A 10,207-nucleotide genomic window follows, 5' to 3' on the forward strand; every position below is an offset into this window, starting at 1 on the left:
ACAAATTAGCACGCCTAGTGGGACCCTTTTGTGCGAATACTTTTGCAAAAAAGTAGTGTCTTACGCTTTGTTTTTCTGTCTTCCATTTTTGTGGTCTTTTGCGTTGTATGCACTTGAGGAGTGGTAAGCGTCTTTCCAGTGTGTATTGAAAAAACCAAACCCCCTTCCAAAGTAATACTCTAAATCCAAAAGGACAATCGGCGGTTGATAGTGTCGGCAATCTTGTGGCTCTAACCTCAGTCGAGGAGATGCCGACGGTCATAAGCCAAGAAGTGGTGTATTCTATATCTCTAGATGTGGGGATTTCATTACCACAGGTGTCAACCGCATCAACTATCGTTAGGGAATCAAAAAATCCAGAAGGCTAATGGCCTCCTTATTTAGGCTTTTCGTTGCCTCAAAAAGAACAATTGTATGGCAGGTTGACTACAATGATTACAAGCCCGCACCATAGTACGTCGATATATTTAGAGAGCGTGATGGTAACATCTTCACCCTTTAACCCATATTTGTCTTAAGCGTCCACAATGGGCAACTTTGGCCAACTAGTACAACCACCAGAGCGTGATGGTAACATCTTCACCCTTTAACCCATTAATTATCTCCAAGTCACGAGACAATTAATGGATGAAATCAACCACGATATGGTTCACACTATTACACAACAGATAGGCAACATGTTTACCCCACTTCTAGAAAACACAACCAGCAGTTATCAACAACTAATCCACCAAATGGGTAGGATTGTTGTTTTTTTGGGGCACCATCAGCGCCACCAACTCCAGTTCCTAACATTCCCCAGGGGGTTAACCCTCCGGAAAATAGGATTGTCAGGAACGATCAAAGGCCGGAAGGCCTCGACATGGTCCTAGTGCAACACAATCAAGATGTTGACCAATTCCCGAGACAAGCCCGACATAACAACATTGGGGTACAGGATAACATCACCAACATCGTCGAATGTGTTTTGGTCCAGATTGGCCTCAAATTAGGCCTCTATATTCCAAACTATATATCCCTAATATTGGAGTATGTAATGCAATCCAAATTTCCTAAGGGCTGGAAAGTCCCAAAATTCACCAAGTTTGTTGGCGACACTAGTGAGTCCATCGTTGAATATGTTGCCTGGTATCAGACCAAGGCTGGTGATTTAGCCAACAATGAGAATTTGAAAATCAAGTATTTTCCAAACTGTCATACCCCAAAATTTGCCCGTTAATCTTGCAAGACATTTTTCAAGGCACTCCAACTCATTTTTCAAGACATTGATCTTAAAGGAACAAAGACCCAGCACACAGGTGGCCAAGTCCAGAAAATAGGCATGGCAATATAACCCGTACCCGCGGGTACCAACTTGAACCCGCCCCGAAGTTGACGGGGAAAATCCGTTTTGACTGGGTTTGGGTTTTCCCCGATTTTAAAATATGGGGACGGGTCGGGTAACGGGGACACTAGTACCCACCCCGAACCCGTCCCCGAACCCGCCCCGTTTATTTTCCTATGTATATTATTATTTATTTTTGATAATTTAAAATATTAAATATATGGTCAATATTTTAATATTTTAATTTAAATTTATTATTTAAAATATTTGAAATGTATGTATGGAATTTTTTTAGATTGTTTTATTTTATTATTTGTAATGTAATTTTATTTTGGAAAAATAAATATTTCTATTAAAAAATTGATTTTAGTAAATGAATGGTGGCAGGGCGGGGATACCCGAACCCAACCCGAACCCATTTGGGACGGGTTTGAGTTTTGATTCCCCATCCCCGTTTGGGTTTGGGGCGGGGAACGGGGATTGTTTGGGGATTCGGGTTTGGGTTTGGGAGAGGTAAAAACCGTCCCCGACCCGCCCCGTTGCCATGCCTACCAGAAAATGACTTAAACTGGCTTGCTCGCTAGGCGAGCAAAATCCTTCGCCTAGCGAACCCTTCGCTGCACCACTCGCCTAGCGAAGCTTGCGAATACCAAAAATTTTGGGCTTCATTCTGAGCCCATTAGGTCACAAAAACTATTATAAATACCAAGACCTCATTCAGAAAAAAGGACACACACGGACGGAGAAAGAAAGAGGGAGACGAAAACCCACACCGACAGCAAACCCTGGAGGCTAACCAAGAGAATTCAGAGCAACCCTAAAGGAAACCCTGAAGGAAACTCATCTGCACAAAAGGTTACCTCCGCCCAACTCAATCCGGCACCAACCCTAAGAGTGATCTGCCAATTCAACGGTGCAATTCAATTGCAAACAGGTTTGCCTTACTACTACCGCTTTATGCTCCCAATTTACATGTGACATAACGATTGAATTTATAAATATATCTTAGGTTTTGCATATGGGTCTAAGTATGCATGGATGTCTTGAATGTTTAACCATGTAATTTCTGTAATAGATGCCATAGGGTTTGGAGCTTACTGAAATCGTACTGTTATAAAAATCAAAACCCGCAGCGTTCGCTAGCACATCGCTAAGCGAACATGTAGCGAGTGTTCGCCAAGCCTTCGCTAGGCGAGGCAGTAGCGAACATGACAGTCGCTGATTTTTTTTTCCTATTCTGTTCTGTGTTTATCTGACATGTCCTATCATAGCTGTGTATTATTTGCCTGACATGATTACTGCTGCGATTCCTTTGTTCGGTGCAACTATTGATTGCACCCCATTTGTTATTCTGACCTGTTTGCTGAATTGTGTGAGGGCTCAACTATTCCCGAAGAAGGTAGCTTGCTAGGTATTCCACTTTATTTGTGGGATACCCTTGTGGAGATTCATCCTAATTACCTAACTGATTACAAATGTTGCCTTTAAATATATGACCTTGACCCTCTCTTTGTTGCCTTACGGTATTACGGTCATGTCCCGCGAATGTAAGGATACCCTTAGCAAAGACACTTCGGTTAAATCATTATAGTCCCTCGAATGTTGCCTTCGAATACATGGCTTTGTCCCTCGATGACCCTTCGTGGTAGCCTACGGTTAAATGATGATTGTCCCTTCGAATGCTAAGGTATCCTTACAAATGTTGCCTTCAATGACCAATCGACGACCCTACGATGTCCCTTTATATCCAAAGGATAAGACTACTTACTTCTCAATAGTAAGGACAGTTTTACCCTCCTAAGGATAGGAAATACCTATAAAGACCTTGGCTAGGTATAACTCTTAAATGCTGACTCACAACTTAAAATACTTTTCACACCTCACACTTTGCAAAACATCTATTAGAAAATCACCACTTGGTATACATTCATACTAGAATCATTGCCAAGTTATATTTTTCTAAACAGTTTTCAAAATTAAACGAGATAAATACTTTGTATGCATTCGTACAAGAATCATTACAAAGTTAAACTCTCTTTTCAAAACATTTTTCTAAACGGTTCTCAAACACTTTTTCGGACAAGAAAAACATAAGTGATCAAGCAATTAAGAGCCCATGGATAACCATGGATACAAAGGGTGCTAACACCTTCCCTTTGTATAATGTACCTCCCGAACCCAAAATCTAATCAAGGTCTTTCCTGTTCTTTTCCGCCTTTCCTTATTGGATAAAAGAAAAGTCGGTGGCGACTCTTGCTATCTGCGACATTTGCTTTCCAAAGCAAAAACACAAAAGTCCAATTCACCGTATGACAGAACTGGCGACTCTGCTGGGGATAACAAAGAGAGGTTACCTTAAAAAAAAAATCAAAAAAAAAACAAGATCGCTTATTTGAATTGTCTGATTTAATTTTAAGGGGTTGCTTGGGTATGTTGTGCTTGAGTGAAAGATCCTACACCCGGATCTAGTGTACCTTAGGTAAGTAGCAATAGATCATCGCGACTATCCGGCGTATACTGGAATGGTTAAAATGATGGCTACGGTTAATGTGACACTTTGGATGTCCTGATGTTCCTCATGTTTACTTGAGGAGAAATTTGGCGTCTGCGTGGTGTCATCAAAGCATTAACCAGACCTTTAGAACCCTAATTGACTCATCCTGGCCATTAGAAAGTAGTGAGATAACTGACTTCGGTTCCGACTGGGGTTGGTTGAGACTCGATACTACACTCTTTGAGATTGGACTTTAGAGAAGCTTTGGTCAACCACTTGGTGTTGCACTGAAGTGGACTTAAAGGAAGGTCAATGATTGGAGATCCTTTTAGAACCCGGTTACTATTCTAGGACAGGTTAAACCAACCAAACTTCAGTGGGGAGGGTACTTACCTATGGAACTCATGCAAGCCTTAAAACTTAGGGATGATTGTTGTGTGACTTGTTTGTGTTTATTATTTGCTTACCATCATAACATCATAACATCATGACATCATGGCATTGTACTAACCATTTCAAGGACTTAGGGATTTGACTTTGCTCTGTTTAACAGGGCTATGGCTTCCAGGAAGACTATCCAGATTAATTTCGTAGTGACCTCTCCTCAACTAAAGAATTTAGTGTCAGAACTTCCTGATCAGGCTCAGTTCATCAAGAAACATGGTTCTCTCCTCAATTTAGTTACCACCGGTTTCAAGGAAGATATGATAAGAGTTTTATTCCAGTTCTTCGATCCTAAACATCATTGCTTCACCTTCCCAGATTATCAGTTGGTACCCACATTAGAAGAATTCTCCAGGCTGCTTGGGATACCTATCCTTGATCAAACACCTTTCAGTGGTTTAGAAAAGATCCCGAAGTCTGAAGAAGTTGCCGCAACTTTACACATGACAAAGTCCGACATTGAAACTAATTGGGTAACAAGAAGTGGAGTTAAGGGTTTACTTGCCAAATTTCTGATAAATAAAGCCCGAGAAATCCTAAAAGCTATGAAGGTCCAGGCTTTCGAAGATGTTCTAGCACTACTAATCTATGGTTTGGTGCTATTTCCTAACCCGGATCAATTCATAGACATGAATGCGGTTAGGATATTTCTCACTCATAACCCTGTGCCTACCTTGCTTGGAGACATTTTGCATTCCCTTCACACCCGTACTATGAAGAGGCAAGGGACTCTCATGTGCTGCGTACCTTTATTGTCTAGGTGGTTTATTTCGCACCTTCCTCAATCAGTCTTGAAGAACGAGCAGAATTTGAAATGGTCTCAAAGGGTAATGTCGCTCTCCCATTCAGACATCCGTTGGTGTCCTCATCTCAAAGAAAATGTTATCATCATTGACCGTTGTGGAGAGTTCCCTAACGTACCACTCCTAGGAACAAGAGGAGGTATTACTTATAACCCGGCCTTAGCCCTACGTCAGTTTGGTTGTGCTCGAAGAGATGGCCCACATGAAATAATTATTCAAGGCACTGTGTTTGACTATGACAACGACTCCCAAGGTCTCCGTCAAAGGTTTGTACGAGCTTGGGGCATGGTGAAAAGAAGTACTTTAGGACAGAAAAACTCTATTCCTATGGAACCTTATCTCAGATGGGTACGCGCAAGAGCTCGTGAACTTGTCATGCCATATCTTGCAATCGGACCTCTGATTGTTGAACCAGAAGTTGAAGGAGGGGCCCCTCAGATCATTCCTTATCCGGATATGCCTACCAATGTTGAAGAATTGAAGAAATCCTGGATCCAGTTGAGAGAGGAAAGGGATACTTTTGAAACTCAATTCGGTGCAGAAAGGAAGAAGGTATTAGAGCTCACCAGTCAGCTTAATGAGGAACGAAGACTCAATGCATATCTTCGCCCAAAAAGAAGTCGTCCCTGGGAGACTTGAGCTTTCATTGTATTTTTATTATTTTTTGTAATGAACATTGATTAAAGAAGTTATTAATAAAGTTTCCCTCCTTTTGGTGGTTTACGCAAAGTTAAATTCCAAAAGTCCTTGAAAACATTTCATACATTGCATAGCATAACATAACATTGCATAACAGGTACTCTAAATGATCAATGTTCTCATGGTCTTCCTCTCAAACAGAAAGATGACTCTCGAACAAACTGTCAAAGATCTCCAGGCTCAGAATACTCAATTCCAGGAGATGATCTTGAACTTATCCAAGGGGCAGGAGGAGCTGAAAGCTCTCTTGCTCGAGAAGAAGAAAGACAAGAAAGTTGTGAGTTACATCAACCCGGGAAGAAGGCTTAAAGGACAGGTTCCAGGAGTCAAGATGGGAATTCCGAAGGATAAAGAAGATGAGACAGAAAATGATTCGGAAGAGGAGAATGCTGATCCCTTCAACCCTGAGGATGACGATGAAGATTATGAAAATGAACAGTACTCTCCAAAAGATGACAAGTATAAGTTGCTGGAAGAACGCATGCTAGCTATGGAGAGTCAGAAGGTGCCCGGTCTGGATTTCGAAAGCTTAGGTCTGGTCTCTGATGTGGTCATTCCCCGCAAATTCAAGGTCCCCGCTTTCACTAAGTATGATGGTGCGTCTTGTCCTCAGATGCATCTGAGAGCTTATGTGAGAAAGATTCAGCCGTATACCACTGATAGGAAGCTATGGATCCATTTCTTCCAAGAGAGTCTGTCTGGCACAGTTAGAGTGGTATTATCAGCTCGAGAGCTCTAACATCCGCACCTGGACTGATTTAGCAACAACTTTCTACAAGCACTACCAGTATAATTCTGAATTGGCGCCTACTCGGCTACAGCTGCAGAATATGACTATGTGATCTAAAGAAAGCTTCAAAGAATATGCTCAAAAATGGAGAGATTTGGCTGGCAGAGTCAAACCCCCTATGACTGATTGAGAATTAGTGGACATGTTCATGAGTACACTGACTGACCCATTCTACAGCCATCTATTGGGAAGTTCCTCATCGGGTTTCACTGAACTTAAATTAACAGGTGAACGTGTTGAAAGTGGCATTCGAAGTGGAAAGATACATGTGGCTACCTCTGCAAGCACCAAAAAGTCCTATCAGGGGAGGGACGAATCAAATGCTGTGTACGGTCAAAGGGGTCATAACAAGAAAAATCGTGACCATGCTGTTGGAGCAGTTACGATTGCAGTACCGCCATCCCAAAACTTCCAACACAGACAAGACAGGCCAAGAAGACAGTTTACGAAGGTCAATATGACTTTAGCACAAGCACTGCAGGGTATGCTAAAGGCAAATTTAATTACCCTCAGAGATCCTCCTGCAAATCCCAACACTATTTCTCCTCGTTATAATCCCAATGCCAGGTGTGCATATCACTCTGATAGCCCCGGGCATGATACAAACGATTGTTGGTTGTTGAAGAATAAGTTTCAGGATATGATCGACGCTGGAGAGATTGATTTTGATCCTCCGGAGACTCCTAATGTCATCACTGCTCCTCTGCCTAATCATGACAAGACTGTTAATGCTGTAGAGGATGCTGATAGCGATTGCGACTGGGATAGCTGGATTTTCCCAACAATTGGTGACGGACTCAATAATTGGAAGGCTGAAGACACTATCCCGATGTCCTTTAGTCAGGAGTAATTGTTATTGCTTATTTAGTGTATCAAATTTGGTTAAATGTTTTGTCATTTTCATAAGCATATTCACATTCAATAAATCAATGGACTTTTTGCATTCAAATATTGCGCTCTTTATCTTTCCTGTCATCTTTCAAATAAGCTATGTTTTCTTACACACACTCATGTAACAAATTGCAGATCCATACCCACTCTGGATCCTGTTGATAATAGTTCTACTACTGTTCATTATGACTTTGAAAATCCGATCTACCAAGCCGATGATGGAAGTGAGGAAGATTGTGAAGTCCCTGGAGAACTTGCCAGACTGTTACTGCAAGAAGAAAAGACCATACAGCCGCATGAGGAATCAATTGAAACTGTAAATCTAGGTACTGAAATAGACAAGAAAATTACTGAGGAAAAATCAAGAGATAATATGGAATGATGAATGTCAAGAAGCTTTTGACGAAATCAAGAAGTATCTCCAAGAACCTCCAATTCTGATGCCACCAGTTGAAGGAAGACCTCTAATAATGTATTTGACTGTGTTAGAAAGTTCAATGGGGTGCGTGTTGGGGCAACATGACGAGTCTGGTCGAAAAGAGCATGCCATATACTACCTTAGCAAAAAGTTTACCGACTGTGAAACAAGATACTCACTGCTTGAGAAAACTTGTTGTGCTTTGGCCTGGGCTGCTCGCCGACTAAGACAGTATATGTTGAATCACACCACTTTATTGATTTCTAAGATGGATCCTATCAAATATATATTTGAGAAACCTGCCCTCTCCGGAAGAATAGCAAGATGGCAGATGATTTTAACAGAGTATGATATCCAATATACTACCCAAAAAGCAATCAAAGGAAGCGTGCTAGCTGATCATTTGGCTCATCAAGCAGTGAATGATTACCAGTCTATGAATTTTGAGTTCCCAGACGAGGATGTCATGCTTGTTACTGATTATGAAGAACCTGGACCGGATGAAGGACCCGAACTGGGATCCCGATGGACTATGGTTTTTGATGGATCTTCTAATGCATTGGGCAATGGTGTTGGTGTTGTCATTATTTCTCCCAGGGGTTGCCATACGCCTTTCACTGCTAGACTATGTTTTGATTGTACCAATAATATGGCTGAGTATGAAGCATGTATTTTGGGACTCAAGGCTGATATAGACTTAAGAATCAAGTTTTTGAGTGTGTAGGGAGACTCAGCCTTAGTAATCAATCAGATCAAAGGAGAATGGGACACTAAACATCCGAATCTCATCCCTTATCGAGAGTGGGTGTTAACATTAATCCCATACTTTGAAGAGATTACATTCAAACATATTCCACGAGAAGAGAATCAGTTGGCAGACGCATTGGCTACCATGTCATCTATGTTCAGAGTCAGATGGGACAATGAAGCTCCCATGATCACCATTGAACGATTAGATGAACCAGCATATTGTTATGAACTTAATGCTGATGAAGTAGAAGAGAAACCTTGGTTCCATGAAGTAAAAAGATATTTAGAAACTCAGGAATACCCTGAAGGGGCATCCATCAATGACAGAAAATTTCTGAGGAAGTTCTCCGCTAAATTCTTTTTGAGTAATGGAGTATTATACAAACGTAATCATGATTCGACTTTGCTTCGCTGTGTGGATAAAAAGGAAGCAGAAAAGATTATGGAAGACATGCATGACGGTATTTTTGGGACTCATTCTAGTGGACATACGATGGCCAAGAAGATTCTGAGATCAGGGTATTATTGGTCTACCATGGAGGCTGATTGCCACCATCACTCCAGAACTTGTCACAAGTGCCAGATCTATGCGGACAAAGTACATGTACCTCCTGCTCCATTGAACGTGTTGACAGCCCCTTGGCCCTTTGCAATGTGGGGCATTGATATGATTGGAGAGATTAAACCAACTGCTTCTAATGGACATCGTTTCATTCTTGTTGCTATTGATTACTTTACGAAGTGGGTAGAGGCAGCCTCATTTGCTTCTGTCACCAAGAATGTGGTGGCACGGTTCATCAAGAATAGTCTTATTTGTCAGTATGGCATCCCTGAAAGAGTTATCACTGATAATGGTACTAATTTGAACAACAAGATGATTACTGAACTCTGCACGCAGTTCAAAATAAAACACCATAACTCTTCTCCGTACCGGCCAAAGATGAATGGCGCCGTAAAAGCTGCTAATAAGAATATTAAGAAGATTATACAAAAGATGACAATAACATACAAAGACTGGCATGAGATGTTACCATTTGCTCTTCATGGTTATCGCACTTTAGTATGCACTTCGACAGGGGCAACTCCGTTCTCTTTAGTCTACGGAATGGAAGCCGTCTTACCAGTGGAAGTTCAGATTCCCTCTCTAAGAATCATGAAAGAGGCGGGCTTAGATGAAGATGAATGGATTCAGACTCGACTCGATCAGATAAATTTGATTGATGAGAAGAGGCTTGCGGTTGTTTGTCATGGGCAGATATATCAGAAGCGCATGACCCAGGCATTTAACAAAAGAGTCAAGAGACAGGTGTATCAAATTGGCGACTTGGTGATCAAGCGTATCATTCTACCACAAGGTGATCCCAGAGGCAAATGGACTCCCACATACGAAGGGCCATTTGTAGTTAAGAAGGTATTCTCTGGTGGAGCCATGGTGCTTGCTACAATGGATGGCGAAGATTTCCCGCATCCGGTGAACGCGGACATAGTTAAAAAATACTACGCATAAAAGAGACCCGCTAGGTCGACGTATCTAGGCAAAAGTAAGGGCATCCCGGCGAACCAAAAGGGTTCGGGCAAAAATTAGGGATAAACA

This window comes from Lathyrus oleraceus, chromosome 1 (genome assembly GCF_024323335.1).
Source record: "Lathyrus oleraceus cultivar Zhongwan6 chromosome 1, CAAS_Psat_ZW6_1.0, whole genome shotgun sequence".
In the NCBI taxonomy this organism is placed as follows: Eukaryota; Viridiplantae; Streptophyta; class Magnoliopsida; order Fabales; family Fabaceae; genus Lathyrus; species Lathyrus oleraceus.